Genomic DNA, 15,610 nt, shown 5'->3' on the forward strand with positions numbered 1-15,610 from the left:
TGTTATATTTCCAGATCCAAGTGCAATGTGTCATTGCTTAGCAAACCTCCTCTGAGTTACAGCCACGTCCAATTACTTTTAAGGTGGAATTCTGCAAGTACAGTGAGTCTGCAGTGCCTAAGATCAGGGTCTTCCCACTGCCACAAACCATCTGTGATCCTTTACTGCAGAGCTACTGTATAGAGCAAGCTACACATCATAGTACAACTGTCACAGACATCCCACTTTTATCCTCAAGACAGCAGTTAAGTTTGAAAACTACTTTATTTGAAATTAAAGCTCTATTTGAAGTTGCTGTTTTCCATCATTAGTAACATGTGACAAAATGTGATCATGTGTGTGTGTGTGACCACCCTCTTTTCCCTAGATGTGTGTGACATGATTCTGCCAGTGCCTAGAAAGAAGGGAATTGGGCAAGGTGAGGGAATTCACCACAGCTGTTGTAAAAACTCCTTTAGAAATTTTGATTTGGTTTGGTTGGAAGGAAGGTGGAGCCCAAATGACTGAGACTCTGTCTTGGCATGTAAACAGCCCACCCTGAGAAGTAGGGCATTGGCTCCTTCTATGCAGAACTGATTTTGCTATAACTGTATGTGAGCTCCATGAAACTGTGGACCTGGCAGATGATTTAATTTGAGAATATCATGGGATAGAAACATGCTGAGGAACTGCTGTGTTGCAAATTCAGAATCTGACTTGCCATTTGGAAAGTGTGTATACGCAACATCCTTGGGCTATTTCTTTATCAGGAACCTACTCTATTCAGGAGAGTGAAATGGTGTGCTTTACTTAACTGTGTACTTGACCCATAGAAAACTCTGGGACTTGAGCATGCTTTAATAACTAAGACAGGCCAAAGTCAAAGGATCTTGAGACTATTTCTTGCTGCAAGTTTCTCCTCCGCTGTTTTTACTACCTCTCTTCCCCATTTGCTCCATGCACAAAAAAAGAAAATCTGAGCTTTTATTCTGTTGCTGGTACTGACAGAAAGACCTGTGATGGGTGACAGTGGACTTGCTCTTCTCTAGGCATCTCCAAACCCATTGTTCCTGGTCATGGCCTTGCAGGAGCATAAACATCCCAGGAGGCAGGTACCTTTACTTATAAACCTCGGATTTCAAAAGCTGCCTCATCTCATCAACCAGGTCCTTTTGTGCATTTAGCTAATGGCTTTTCTTGTATCTGAGCCTTGTTTGACAAAACTATAGGTGGTGGTTGGCTCTTTTCCAGAAAAACAGTGCAGCAATATCTCGGTTGTCTGTGCTCACAGCCAGTGCAGATCCACATGCACCTGGCAGGTGGGAGTTGCTGATACAGCTCAGTGCCTCATCTCCAGCTGTAGCAGCACCAGATGCCTGGGAAAGGGGGCTATGGAGACAACAGAAAAGACCCCTTTCCTTGGAGCAGCCTTCCTCTAGATCTTAGGTATTAGTAGGGGACACAGGTAGTTAAAGTCTAAAGAGAGTGGAAATTTAAGATTAAAAACCCTGTAGCTAAATGATGGGCGCTAGAGTGCATGAGCTGCATAATCTCACATGAGTTTTTCAGCTAACTCAGTAGAGTGGTTTTTTTCCCTCTTACTTCCTTAGAAACGTGGTCACATCTGGGAGCACTACACACTGTTGTATATGCCTGAGAGGCATTCTGGAAGAAGTTTTAGCAGGAAGAACCACATTATCATATATAAATGATCCTCACCTCACATAACCCTTTATAAGCACCATGCCTTGGAAGAAAGTTCTTACATAACTCACGAAATTATGGGCAAGAGTGGGGAGGAGGGCTCTATGGAGAAAAGACTCATTTTTATTTTGCCTACCTTTGACATGCCTGGGAAGCTTTGAGGAGTCTGTTGTCATTTCTTACATAGAGTCTACCCTGCCTGATCCCAGTTAGCGAATAGGGTGGCACTTCCATCCTGCACTGTAATCAAGAAGTGGCTTGGCTGGGGGAAGAAGCTGTGCAGGCAAGGTAGTGAGCATGGCAGATGTGAAACAACAACTCCTTGTAGAGTCTAGACATGTCCTGACCAGGGACTGACTGAAAATCTACAGTTCTGCGTTTCTGGATCCAGTGCTTTCTGGGAACATTTAATATTAAATTTCATGTTTCTCTCTGAATTGAAGAAAACCAGAAGAGAGCAGAATTTCTTACAGGACAGACATGATGGTTTTTAGTCACCTTGAAGATAAATAGTATTTCTGAGTGGGAGGAAATGTGATTTGAAAATTCCTGTAGAGGTTAAAAAAAGAGAATAGTGTGCATATGTGAATTTTGTTTCTCAGTAATAATTCATTCCTCTCTGCTGTTCACAGCTTCTTGGTCATGGAGCAAAGACTACCAGTGATGTTTTCCTAACATTTCACACCATTGCTCCTACCCAGATAATTCCACTGATGTTGCCAGTGCTGAGAATGGCAATTTTGGCTACATTTCCATTGACTCACTGGCATGTTAACCACTGTGCCTTATTCTGTTCTGGCCAGTGAATCAAGTACAACAGTTCAAAACCCAGTGACTAGAAAAGCTGCAAACTAGTCTGCAGCTTGGTGACTTTGGTTGGCTTCAGCTACAGTTTGCACTATGAGAAAACACTGATATTTAAAAATCAGTTCCTGTCTGAAATTACTTGTCCTTTAATTTGACTTTAAAAACAGCGGATCCATGCCTTGCACATCTAATCTTTGGAAAGGCAGAAAGTGTCAGAGAAGCAGCAAATATGAGGGGCTAAGTCCACTCTTTCATCGGAAGTGGAATCTATATTGGCTGATAATTTTATTCCCCACCAGTTTTTAGAAATGCTGCATTTAATCCACACAAAGAAGTATTTATTTTCAGTCTTGCCCAATGGTGGCAGAAGAAAGTGATTATTCTTGGTACCTCTCCTCCCTGGCCTAACTTTGGAGTTAGCTTGACTTTGAGCACAGTTTGGACTAGAGGCTTTAAGAGGAATGTCCTTTCCAACCTGAATTATTCTGTGTTTCTCTCCTGCTGAAGATGCTGTAGATGTAGCACTACTTAGTGCTGCAGGTGTTATTACTGCTTTGGAGCCATTCTCTTACCATGCCATGTTACAGCTATGAAATGGAGAGAAATTGCAGGGCTTTGAACTAAAATCATAGATGCAGTAGTACTTATTGAATGAGTAACAGTAGCCAGCTTAATGGGTTTTATTTTAGTACCCAAGCTCTATACTAAAATAAGAGCAAGAACAGTAAAGCTTTATTTATCATTTGGCAAACACTGAGACACTAGAGCTGCAATGAGAAAAGCAAGGGTTCAGACTTGGTCAGTGACAGGTAAAACTAGATCTGTGTCTACAAAACTGAGTTGCATGAAAGTAGTGTCACGTGGTTTTATCGGAGTATCTGTGCTACTCAGGTTCCTGTGTCTGCAAGGTCTGATTCATGGGCAGCCAGTTTTTTCCCCACTATGAGGGTAGAAGTGGCATATGAAGGTGTTACCTCACAGCACTTCATCCTTTAGATGCACAAGAGCAATTCCATCCCATATTGCTCAGGACTATAGCTAGAAATGAAGCTTTGCATTTTCTGCTGGTGAAGGAGGCTGAGTGTGTATATCCTGAGCCCTGAAGTCCCCTATATGCAAAATAGGTGTGACAGGAGCAGTGACAGGAGCAGCAGCAATATACATCTGCTTCCAAGCTAATGCAGCCACATCGTGGCATTTCACTGAGAGAAGAAAGTGTTTTTCATGTCAGCTCATAGCTACATTGAGGTTGCACACTGTGAACACATTTTCCATATTTTATTGCATACTGTCTCAGTGTGATGTTGGCAGTTCTGATAAAGCAGAGTGGCTTGGATGAGTCAGGGAGGCTGCATGATCTGGGAGCTGTAAATTGAATTCAATTACTGATTACTTTTCCCTGTCATCTTTGCAGCATGACTTTTATATATATATATATATATATATAAGCTTCCTGCACTGTCAGTAGTTACAAAAGTTTGAGGATTTGGGGTTCCTTTATTATGTTTTTGAAATGACATTACAGAAGCCTTGGTATTATGGAGGGCGAAGCTGCTAGAAGGCCATGCTTCATAAGGGATAAAGATATATCCTAGTCAAATTTTTAGCTCAGAGATATTATCTCCTTTCAGAGTAACGTATGTGGTGAAGGCTGGAGTTCATTTTTTCTATCCCCATTTACTTGATGTTCTCGAAGTACTTTAAGTTCAACCACCCTTTTGAAAAATAGGAAAGGTTAAAAAAAATTAGTTTCCACGGTAGACCTAGTGTCCACCAGTACCTCAGGGCTAGAAACAGATTTTAAACTCCAGCATCTAGGCACCAGTTTAAAATCAGACTGCAGTCCTGGGAAAGCCCACCTTTCCCAATCCCTTTTTCTTGCTTCTTCCCTACAGAGATGCTGGTTCAGCTTCTATTTTGTGTACTTCTTTCTTTGCAAAAGGCAAACTACTGCTTAAGATCCTGTGATACTGGAGGATATTGCAGAGCTGTTTTCTTCTTGGAAGTAGCTGTAGAAAATTCTGGTATGATACCGCATGGAATATTGCTGTGAAGAAAGAAAAGCACTATCTGCAGTGCTATTTTTCCAAGTTAACATAAGCCTTTGAATTACTTTTGTAATAGCTTCCTGCCTGGATGTGTAGTATTAAATTAAGGATTAAGTAATAGAAGAAAACAGGAAAAGCAAAACTAAAGTCGTAAAGTCTCTGAGGAAGGGGTAAGAAAGCTGCACGTAAACATTAGTAAAGAAACAACTGAAACAAATTTTCCTGGTCTGGGAAGCTGTCTAGGTGCCATGATAACTGTTCTTCTTCTGCAACTCTAAAATCTATTATTTTGAAAACTCAGTTTCCAAGTAATCAGTGAACAACTGTTTCATACATTGATCATCATTGCTAGATCAGATTACCCCCAAAGACTGCTCACAAGCAACAGTCTTAAACCTTTGTGAGAAACGTTTCCCTGCTCATGTAAAGCTTAGAGTGGGGAAAAGTTGGAGAGTGGAAAATAGCTAAATTGTGCAAGGGAAGGCAGCCTTATCAACTTCAGGGTTTGTGCAGACATCCTAGAATGGCTACATAGAATCTCCTAGTGTTTCAAGGAGCCTATTGCCATCATTACTGACTTCCACAGATCTCTTCCCAGAAGTAATGTCAAATAGATTTACTAGGGGATATTTAACCAGTTCTGATATAGCCTTTCTTCAAACCTGGGCATACTCTGTAACTTGACTATTACGTACGTATAGTAAGAAGTCATGCACAGTTTATGAACAGAAATTGATGCGCCTTTTTGGTTGTTTTTTGTTTGTTTGTTTGTTTTTTCTGTTTGTTTTTTTGTTTTGTTTTGTTGTGCAGATCCACTAAAAGTGAAGAACTTCCTGCATGGTTTAATCATAATTGAATTCAGGCTTTTGTCACAGCAGTGGTAGAACTGTTCCTCCCTGCTCTGCTCCTCAGGCTGGAAATTTGTGCTGTTCTAGTAACTCTTACAATTTATGCTAATAAATTAATTCCCCAAAGTTGTTGCAGATTACAGAGCTGTCATGATTACCAGACTCTTTCAGGATCATTACAACAAGGAAAAGCTAGTTTGATGAGTGTGTGCTATTACAGTTTCAAATGTCAGGACAGGGCATGGTATTTTTTCCAATCATATGTCACTGCTAAAAGCTACGTGTTTTTTCCTGGTGCTTTTTACTAAAAAGGTCTATTGTCATTGCAGTAGCTGTTATCAGTATTTCTTTTAGCATATATGCTTGAAATCTGTAACAAATCTCTAGCTACAGTCCAGTATTAAGTCTAGACAGGCAGGGTGCAGAGTCTGAAGGTGAAGCTGCCAAAAGAAATTAAAAAAGCCTTGACGCTACAGGAAATTCAGGTGGCATTGATTCAGGAGAGAGGCAGATGCTTCAGGCTGAGTCAGTGCTGAATCTTGTCACAGATTTAGCAGACAGCATTTTACCAGGACCTTTTTATACATGAGCTGAGGAACTGAATTCCCCTTTTCATCGAAGATTTCTTTTTTATTTTTAATGTGTGTGTGTGGAGAGGAATTTTTTTTTTTTAACATAATAGCTTTATATTTAGTTTTTGAGCTAAATTCAAGTTTGGCTATCTCTCTGCTTTTGTTGGTTCCTATCTGATACAGCTGGAGAGCTTTCTTGAAAGAGCAGTCATCACCAGATCAGCAGAGACAGAAATGTTCTAAAACTTTACATGAGTCCTTCAGAAAAAGACTTCTTCTCCAGTGGTCTTGTTGAACATTTGAGTGAAATTTCTACTAAATATATAAGGAGTCTTTTATAGATCTATGATAAATTACCTTCTCCCTCTTTCATCTTCTTCTAAGTCTGACCTCAAAATTTGTAGCTTTATATGGTTCTTGAAGCATATAGAAAGTTTGTTGTGATAAAACAGGTAGGAAAAATGTTATGTTTAAATGCAGAAGTTGTGAAAAGGAATCAAAGTGTTCTTAAGATACTCTCCATAGTCTACAAAGAGATACAAAATGGTCACCAGTCCTATTTTTTTTATTTTTGAAGTCTAACACAAAGCTTGTTTTCACGTAAGGGTCGGTTAACTTTTATTTCAATTTAATCCATGGGAAACCTTTTAGATGCGGCCACAGCAGACAGCTGTAGCATTTTTAAAATCCATGGACTACTGACCTGGGGCTTAATACGGGCCACCCTTTTCCATGGGGGTGACTGTAGCTGTCCAATTGAACAGTGCTAAGAGATCAGTCAGCTGTGGTCCTTGCCATGGAAACCAGCTGTTGTGGTTGGGGAGCAGGTTTCTCCTTCAGAGGATTTTGGTATCATTAGAAAGTTCTCACATGGCTTTCTCTAGCATAGACTGTGACCTACAGTTCATAGCATCACTGTGAAATACTGGAGGGGAAAATCTGAACTAATCACTCATTATAACTCTGCACAGACCCACGGGGTAAGTCTGAGGTCACGGTTGAATTGATCTTTGATGTGAGAATGGCAGTAGCTGTAATTCACTTGCTGGTCATGGGAATGGGCTGAGCCAAAGCCAGTTTTCTATGAGCTAGATAAGGGAAAAAAGGTCTGAGAATGTGACTTAGAAGTGTCTTAGTTTTACATTCAAAAGAGCCTATCTCTGCTTGACCTTTCAGGCCCATGCAAAGCGAATGCTGAGTAGGAACACTTATAGCTCATGGTTTTGTACTTTCTTTGTGTAGTATTCTTTGTGTCAAAATAAACTCTTAAGAGTTCATAATGATTTTACTGTAACAGTCACTAAAGACAGATGCTATCTGGCAGCCAATATTATGTGGGAACTGAAATGAGATGCTTACTTGGTCCCTTTTTGCCATGTGCTTTGTGAATTTGGATAGCTGGAGTGACAGCGTAGACATTGAAACTCAGCTCCTGGTGCCCTCCATCCATTTTGCATTCTAGTCATGAGAATGATTTCTCTGTACTGTTTTGCTTTTGTGGTGCTGCATATGGTATGGGAAAGAAGTGGGGAGAGAGGAAGACAAAATTTGGGAAAGGGGTTTCTGCATCCTGCTACTATAATTCATTGTGATCTGACTTTCTGGATTTTCAGCCCCGCTCAGCCATCCGTCACTCCTCATGTGACTGTCACCTCATATTATTGTAATTAGCAACTGCCAGCCCCAGAGATTTGACATTGGAAGTGAAAAAGTCCCAGGAGCTCTCTGCCAATTTAAAATTAACCCTGTCATTACAGGACAGATTGTCCCGTTCCAGAAGTAGCTCCTGGGCGTTTGCACAATCCCATGAGACAATCCCATGCTCCTGCTATTGTAAACCAGCTGCCTTGTTCCACTCTGCTTTGTTGTCCTTGTGTCCTCCCAGTTCCCAGCTTGCTTCACCCTCCTACCTCCCTGCAAGCCACCCCTCTTTGATGCCTATGAGAACTGAAGCTGCTGATGAGAGTGCTCAAGCCGGCAGTCCCAGGTCTGTGGGTGGATGATAAATGTGGTTTTCTGTGCCTGTGCCAATTGAGGTCTGTCTGCTCAGCCTCAGAAAAGACCCTGCTGTTCCGTACACATTTCTCTTTTTCCCCTCTGCCTTGGACTTCTCCTCTCTCTGTGCCAGCATTGCAGACTGCAGAACCACTGGGCTCCCTGCCTGTTTATGTGGCCATTGGTTCATGCTGCTGTATAAGAGCCTGTCTTTGTTGCTGTGGATACCTCAGCCAGGTGGATGAAAGCTAGGTCAAACCTGCCTCTCACGCTACAAATTTCTCACCTTTGTAAAGGGCTTATAGACTTTCTCCAAATGTGACTGGCAACTGCTGCTGTCAGGGCCCTCTTTACATGGTATTTACGAATTTTGCTTCATTGTCTTGTAAGCAGGGGCTGGCTGGAGGTCATCCGTGTTGTTACTCTGTTTAGCTAATTAGGTGCAGCTCCAGCTCCCCTGCTGTACAGAGGTGACCGCACTGACAGCTCAAAGAAAGGTGGCCTTCCCCCGGGAAATATTTGGGGTTGCAGACAAAATAATGGAATATGGAAAGTGCAACAATATCGGGCACCCAATCTCCAAAGTCATTGCATCTGCTCAGAGTAATAGAGCACAGTCAAGTAACAAAGGTCTTGATAGTCCTGCAGTTCAACTGAGCGATGAACTATTTCAGTGAGTATGACAGGAAGATTTGACACTGCCCTGGTTCAGATACCATTCTGATAAAATTTGCATATAACCAAAAATATATTTGTTTAACGTATTCTGCACCATCCTGTCAAGATACAGCTTTTTTACTCCGAACTTCACAAAAACTGGTACCCCTAGTCCTTTGGGATAAGGCCATACTCCTTTGCAGTAGTTCCACACTGCTGTTAATTAGTTCTGATTCACAATGTGCTTCTCCCCCGCCCACCTTGTTCTTGCAAGCAGTTACAAATTGTTACAAAATGCCTATTTCTTAGTTTAACTTGTCTATGAGTCGAGGACAGATCAGCATCTCCTCATCAGCTCCTCATTGCCCCAAGAAGCGTAGCTGAGAGTCCCTGAAACATGATTTCGGTATCTGGTCTTTACTTACTTAAGCCATGAAGTTCCTGAGCCTGCTCTCAGCTTTCAAACACGCATATTTGCCTTTGCACCACACAGCTTATCGTGCCTTATACCTCCACATGGCAGGCCACATTTATGTGAGCACTCTTGTATTTCGTTGGTGTGCCTCACATGGCACTAGATACCAGCAGTAACTGTGTTCACCAAGGAGGAAAATGCCTACATAGCCAGTACTGCTTTAAGCTTTCTAATAACAGCAAATTGTGATGGCTTGTCAACTACATCCACAGAATAATGCATCCTTTCCTTTTCTTTGTGTTATACTCTGGGTTATTTTATTGCATTGAGAGGTCAGACAGCTTTATTAGGGCAGCAGGCTCCCTGTGTCTCTTCTCAGCTTTAGCCACTGTTCATTGTCAAAAAACACTCTGAGTCTGTGGAAGAGTAGCCTTGAGAGTGCATAACCTTGGTGTTATTACATGATTTATATGCATAAATGAAGAGAAAATAGTTGCCAGTAAATATAAAGATAGACACGGAAAGAATGAAAAACAGTCAGCAGAACTCTAGAAAATCTCTGGAAACAAAGTTATGTGTTTGGGTTGTTCATGAGGTGAGGCATTAGAAAAGCAGGCATGACAGGCACTAGGAATAGTTTATACTTGTATTTTGTGACTGCCTTCAAGGGAATATGACAAGATTAAGAGAAATTTCTGCTCATTACTTAAATGCCTGGCTAAATTTTGTGTCCATGCAGTGCAATTCAAAATGTCAGCACTCATTGGCTCAGGAGTTCATAGTTTAAGCTAACTAGAAATGCATGTGGATAAGTCTTGCACTATGAGGTTGAGCTGTCTCTGTAGCCATACCCAATGACTCTTTCTGGTGAAGCATGGAAGAGTTTGTCTTCAGTAGTCATCAAACATTTTGCTCCGGCTGAAGGAAATAAAGGCCAGAAGCTGCTGTTCTATTGTCCATCGGCAACAACACCTCATCTTCCTTATGCTGCCATGGGCACAGCATAGTTCCAGTTGGAAGGCACCTCAGGAGGTTTGTGGATCAACCTCTCGTTCAAATCAGGGTTGGCTGAAAATCTGACCAAATTGCTTCCAGCTTTATCCAGTCTTGAAAACCTCCAAGGACAGAGAATGTACAGCCTGTCATCTCTCCACCTGCAAATAGAAAGTATAAGTTATGTAACCCTAAAGTAGTACCTTTGTGACCAGAAGAACTTGGTAACAGAATCAAAGCTGCTGTTACTCTGCTACTTGAGCACTCCTCTGCTCTGTTGCTGTCTTTATCACTACATCCTTCAAAGCGTGAGATTGAAAACAGTATATTTTTCACTTTAGGAGGCATGTCCTGCCTCTGTGACCTTAGAATACTTAGCAACATGGTTGCACATGCATACTACACGTGCAGTGAAAGTCAAACTGTGTCTCGGCCTATATTAGGCACATTTGCCAGCTCTCACCTGGTTATTTTTATGAAGGATGCAAAACCCAGCAGCTAAGAAGTGTACATCAGTGTTCTTTATGTTAGCAACGGGTCAGACCAGTTGCCTGGAAAATATTACTATCCCTAGCCCAGTAGTGCTGCAACTCTCCAGATGCCCTTGGAACCTTGCTCCCAATAAAAGAACAGTGCTAATTGCTTGAAACCTTTTTTATATCTTCCTTCCAACAATATTTTTGTTGGAAGCTTCAGGATATCAATACTTCAGCTGGTTCAGTAAATCTAGGAGTCCTGGTTAATCAATCCTGACACACTAGGTTAGTCATAGCTCGACCTGGCTCTGCCACTTGACTGTTTGGTCTCCTTAAACTGATATGTTGACTCTCCATATTCCTGTTTGGCCTTCTGCTCATTTTTGGTATTTCTGGCTTGATGCTGTAAACTCACTTGTTAAGTTACTGTCTCATTATGGATTTGATAATTGATGCCTTGCAACCCCAAGTGAATGCCCGTGTTCTCCAACTATTAATTATTGTTGCTTGCTTCTTGCTCTCTGTCTTTTCACAGGAAGACTCAAGAACATCTGTCTTGTGCTACTGTGGAAGAAGATGGGGAAAAAAGCTGCCAAATATTCAGCAGAAAACACAAAAATGTTTCTTAGCCAATAATTATAACTGTTATGCCCATGTCTCTCTTGATACATGACTTCCTGACATTAAAAGAATTTAACATTTGCATCTACTTTTATTTCTTTCAAGAGTTTTGTATCTTTTTCTCCCATTTTAAGTGTTGTTGTACTCTTAAAATTGTTTTTAATATTGGCACTATGGGGGCTCCCTATTTATTATGTCAAGTTTACTCAAGTTTACAAGCATGTGAGTCAACAGCAAGAAACTTCCTGGCTTTTGTGGCCTTTGGATCATGGTGGAAACAGTCTTTGCGAACCCATAACCCTGCAAATGCAGATCTCAGAATCTTCCTGCACTGTTCAGAAGTGATGGAGAGTGATGAAGGAGAACATGATGCACAGTGCTGAGAATAAGCTGTGTAAGAAAAGCAGAAACAGCAGGCTTTTCTCTCTTGTCCCTCTCTTGCTGCTACTGAGGATTTATGACGTTGTAACAGGCTTTGATGTGAGTTGAATATGAAAGCACTTCTCCCAGACTGTAGTACAATCAGCATTTTTGCTGCATTGGCTTCCTTGCTTCGCTTCAGTACTCCAGTGAGCTGACTGGCAAAACCCCAAGCTGCATGCTAAGATCCCTGCAGCACCGCAGGCAGAATAGTGCCCAAGATGCAGGAATAATGAAATAATGTACCTCGTAAGTGCCCTTCACTTAGTCAGAGATTCCCTGAGGAAAAGCAAAAAACCTGGAGAGGATGTTGCCAAAATTCCTTCTTTGCTGCAGAGATAATAATTTGCGTATAGTTACTGCTCAACGAATTGCCTGATACAGTCTTTGCCCTCCACAGCAGAGAACTGCTGACTGTCTTCATACACAACAGACAGATCCAGATTCCTATAAACATGAAGCTTGGATGATGGGATCACTTATTGTTTCATCAAGATGAAACCCAATTAGAAAAAGCAATTTCGCTGCATTATGTACATCTCTTACCATCTTACTCTATCCATTATTGTCTCTAGCTTACAGTCTAAATATGAGACTCTTGAGTAAGGATCATTAGGTGTTCACAGTGCTGAACACAATGGGATCCTGATCTTCCTTCATCAATCACTATCACCATCACACCAGCATTTATATGTTTACAGTGTCTGTTCTTTCAGTAGGAAGGTCTGCTGGGAAACACAGCGGTAGTAAGAAGAAAGTGCTGCTTTTCTCAGCCATGCTCCATTTTAAGAATATAAATAGCACAGCTGTTTATGGCACCCAAAATTACATTTTTCCACAGATCCCAGTGATTATTTTCTGAGTTGGCTTTTCTCTCTTATGCCATTGTGATACTTTTTTACACAGCTGTAATATTTTATAGCTTTCTAGTGTTTTCCATTTAAGAATCCTGAGGTACAGAAATTTTACGGACAGAGGGAACTCAGGAAAAGCATGGTGAGGTTTACTTGTCATCAAGGTCCTGCACTGAGTTTTTAACAAAACTGGGATTTACAAAACCCCAGCAGTTTACCACCATTTCCTTCCCTATTCCCATTCTTTGTGTCTAATCTTCCTCCTGTCTTCCTTTTGTGTTACCATTTTGCCAATGCCTTATCCTCTCTTTCAGCAGGTCTTATCCCTGAAAGTGAGGTTTATTTGCCATATTTGTGAATCTGATTCTGATCCCTAAATACTCCTTTCATGTATGCATATGCCGTGCAGCACTCGCACACTGCCAGTCCTGCTAACAACTAGGAAATTCCATAGCAAACTCCCAGCTATATCAGGGACCTTGGACACTGTCAGTAATTCTCATCTCTCCTGCTTTTTCTTTTCCTGTGGCCCATTATAGTGCTGGCTTTTAGCTTTGTGTTATAGACCATTAGTATTTTCCTTTATAAACAGGTCATTCTGAAATGTTGTGGAGCCTGCAGTATGTGTAGACTTCAAGAACAATTTTCCATTGGACTTTCCATGGATTCAGTATCTATTGTATCACTATGTGCAGTAGTATGTGGGGATGAGTTCCAATCTTTTCTCAGCTTGTTTTTCAACAAAGATTCCTAATATAAATTTTCTTTCAGTATTCCCAAATTAAAAAAAACCCAACAAATTCTTCCTGAATGAAATCTTCAGTGTTTGCCCTGCAGTGCACTCCAAAAAACCCCCGCAGTCATCTGTGTACACTGCAGCTGGATAAAGGGTCGTGTTTAGGGTTTGAGTGGATTTTTGGCTTTTTCTTTTTGTCCTTCTCAAAAAAATAACTTCTGCACGTGGTTATTTGAAAAACCTCTGGGCAATGTACTCTGTGAGGTAAGAGTAGCCAATTCAAAATTCTGATTCCTATTTGGTGTGGGCACTCATCGTATTTTATGCACTGTGTAAATGTCTTTTATGGATAGATTTGTTATCTTGTTTTTAATACACTGAAACAAGGGGCAGCTGCTAAGGAGGAGGGGAGGCTCTTTGCCAATATAAGGACACCAGGAAGCTGCCAATTTCAGTAAGAGAGGAACATTTTTTTTCCCTTTCTACTCCTCTACTCTTTTCTAGTGCTCCTACTCCCTCACATTCACTCCTGGATAGAGGTAGGAGTTCGGTCTCCAAACTGAATCAATTCTTGCTCCCTTCAATAAGGCTGTCAGCAGTACAAAGTGTCACAACAGTGTTTTTGTGTTGTGAATAGCTCTTCTCTCTGCACTGGGTTGATATAAGCAAGCTTGTAGCCCTTTTCCCCTTTATCCTGGTCAATGCAACATAAACACTGTAGATCACTAAGGCTGAGATTACTTGCCTGTACAAAGCTCCCCTAAAATGCCTTTAACTCCTGTCTCTCTCCTGAAAGCACCACAAGATCTCTGAAACTCTGTCTTTTGTCTGTGTGTGCTCAGAGGAAAAAAATCTTGATTTTAAAGACCTATTTTTCTGCTAATTTGTTTTACATCACCCACCAGTTATCTGTATGAATAAGGCATGGCCAAACAGTGATAAGAAAGAGTAGCCCCATGCTGATAAGCTGGCTACTAGTTGACCTGACTTTGCAGCATGTTCCTATTAGCTCTACCCAAGAAAAGCATCAGTGACTGGAGTAACAACATGATTGAGAGAGTCTCAAGGGATTTAGTCCATTCTAAGTGGATCAGTAGACTCATGTTAGATGGTCTAGTACTGGTGGAATTGATACTTTTCAGATGGGACAAGAAATTAGCTCCTTGTTATGCTATTTTCCACAAGAGTAGAGACTGTCACAATGTCTGTGCCACTTCTTGCTAGATGCTAGTTACTTCTGTCTTAGAATTTCCCAAACACTCTTCATTTGCAGAAGCAATCCTTCCTGCTTTCTGCCCTGGACTACTGCTAAGTAAGTAGTAGTTACTGTGTTGGGGGGACATCTGCCCTGTGTGTGGAGCACAGAATATACTGGAAATAGTTGGTGTCAGCCATGCTGTAATGGAATGATGAAACTTGTTCCTGTTGCTTAATTTTGTAATTCATATCTATGAAACTATAGTCTAATGGTGGAGTATTAATCTGAAGAGAGGAACTTCACATCAGCTAGGAAATCCATGTATGGCTGACAGAACAGCATGTAAAGTTGGCCTCTTGTTCCCCCTTAAAGTTTTAAGTGTACTTCAGCTCTTGAAGCTAACCCATTCTGCTGGAGGACTGCCCAGTCTTGCTTTGGCTTGCCTGTTTCTCTGGATTCCTGCCACATAAGAGATGTTAGCTACTTTGGTTGTGTTTTAGAAACGTGGAAACATGGAAAATGTGGCTCATGTAAGCTTATGATAATGGATTGCTGGACTCCTCTGGCTGATGTTGTCTTTCGCGTTCTGCATTTCATGCTCAAGAATTCCCCTTGTGTAAACCTCACCCCTGTTGTTTGTTTGCAAAGAGAAGTCCTTTGGAGAGGAGACAGGATTTGCCAAGAGTAGGAAGGGAAAAGGGCTTACTGTGTAAGATGTGACATGCTCTGTATCTCACTGGAGTGGACCTCTTAAGCAGGATCGTGTTTTGCTGCTCTCTGATGTCCTCTTTGCTGTACTGATGTTTGTTAATACTTAATCACCAATCTGCACTGCTTGAGCTATCTTGTGCCTTGTTGAGGTCCACTATCATCCTGCAGCCCACAGCAGCCTTGTTTTTGTAACATCAGGGAGAGAAGAAAGCTGTCTAACAGAAGCTTTCAAACAGACAGCCACCACAACTTTTTGTTGGTAAAGATGAGGTAACAGGTGTGCAAAAAAGTTATTTATTTAGTAAAATATCATATATTCCTCTCTCTATTTAGATATGAATTCATATATCCCTTCAAAATTAGAGACTGGCAGTGCAGATATTGAAGTGCACCATTTTGTTGTGAGGCCCTGAGGCATATGGCAAGTTTCTCTCCATTTTCAAGGCATGGGCTCCTCACATCCCTGAGAATTACCTGCATAAGAGTGGTTGTGCTAAGGTAATGTATGGCTTCACAGCTTCCTTTTCCTTTCTTTGGGTGTGACATCCTGCCAAAGGTATGGCGATATCTTGTCAT

General features: G+C 41.3%; 2 long non-coding RNA genes across 6 annotated transcripts in view; one reads left to right on the forward strand and one right to left on the reverse strand.

The window, feature by feature from the left end:
• LOC135409162 (uncharacterized) overlaps positions 1–15,610 on the forward strand; it is a 275,200-nt gene that overhangs the window by 155,229 nt on the left and 104,361 nt on the right. The window lies entirely within an intron of this gene.
• The window catches only part of LOC135409161 (uncharacterized), a 29,107-nt gene continuing 23,154 nt past the window's right edge, over positions 9,658–15,610 (reverse strand). Inside the window, exon 4 of the long non-coding RNA XR_010428038.1 lies at positions 9,658–10,179. This is a non-coding gene — a long non-coding RNA (uncharacterized LOC135409161). The remainder of the gene's footprint in view (positions 10,180–15,610) is intronic.

Source organism: Pseudopipra pipra, chromosome 2 (genome assembly GCF_036250125.1).
Source record: "Pseudopipra pipra isolate bDixPip1 chromosome 2, bDixPip1.hap1, whole genome shotgun sequence".
NCBI lineage: Eukaryota > Metazoa > Chordata > Aves > Passeriformes > Pipridae > Pseudopipra > Pseudopipra pipra.